Source organism: Clupea harengus, chromosome 6 (assembly GCF_900700415.2).
Source record: "Clupea harengus chromosome 6, Ch_v2.0.2, whole genome shotgun sequence".
Classification (NCBI taxonomy): domain Eukaryota; kingdom Metazoa; phylum Chordata; class Actinopteri; order Clupeiformes; family Clupeidae; genus Clupea; species Clupea harengus.
This window is the reverse complement of record NC_045157.1, coordinates 17,356-18,491: the sequence shown is the minus strand read 5'-3', so window position 1 is coordinate 18,491 and position 1,136 is coordinate 17,356.

Sequence of the window (1,136 nt, the reverse complement as noted above, 5' to 3'; positions counted from 1 at the left end):
AAGGATAAAAGTGTCTGATGAATGTAAAGATTTCCTAAATAATGAAATAAATGTACAAATAATTCCTGTCCTTAAAGATGTTTAAAGGTAAAAGTCCTCCTTAAAGAAAAATTAAATACTCATGACTGTGTTTGAAAACAGGTGTCTGCTGTATGCTAAATCTAATGATGTGTGATGATGTCATTTCCTCCTGTAGTCTCTGCTTCCCCCAGTGAGACTGAAATGGAGGCAGGCAGTCATGTGACTCTCCACTGCCTCATGCACACACGAGACAACTGTGGAGGATCAGTGGCAGATAAAGGAGTTAGTCTGAGCTGGGTGGATGAGACAGGGAAAGAGCTGAAGAACAATACCAATCTCCAGACCAGAACCACATCTCCCTGTTCCATCACACTGACTGAGGAGCTCAGAGGTCCAAACCCTGTTCATACTTGGACATGCCAGCTGACTGCAGGAGGGCAGGTTCAGACTTCTGTCTCCTACACCATCAGAGTGAAAGGTTAGAGATGATAACTCACTTTTAATTTCACTCATCAACAAAAGAAGTATGGAAAAGATGGAGGGGTTCTGTGAAATCCCATGAATGTACTTAACACTGATATGAATGCTTGTAACCATAATATTACACTATTGTGAATACACGACAACTAGCTTGAGCTTGAAGTAGGACTATAGTGTTATATGGATTTTCTATTGTAGGACTAGATGAAACCACCATCTCAGCACCATCCTCCAGTCCTAGTGAAGCCTCATCAGACGGCTCTTCATCATCCCACCCCTCAGGTGAGACAGTGTGTGTGTGTGTGTGTGTGTGTGTGTGTGTGCGTGTGTGTGTGTGTGTAAGACATTTACACCGCTATCTGCTCGACCTCACAAAACCATGCTGCTCACACCTGCATCAATACACCTTTGAGCTCAGTTAGGAAAGGCACCTCTGCCTGTAGTCTCCTACAGCTGGGATACAAAGATGACTGGATTCATTTAGGCTTTGTGTGAAGTTGCCAAGTGCTACAGCTTTATCAACAGCTTGTTGAAAATAATGACTGATTAATCTGATTAGATTTACATTCCAGATTTCTTCAACATTTCACACATTTCTATTGTTATATGCTGTCATTCTCTATATGATGCTCTCT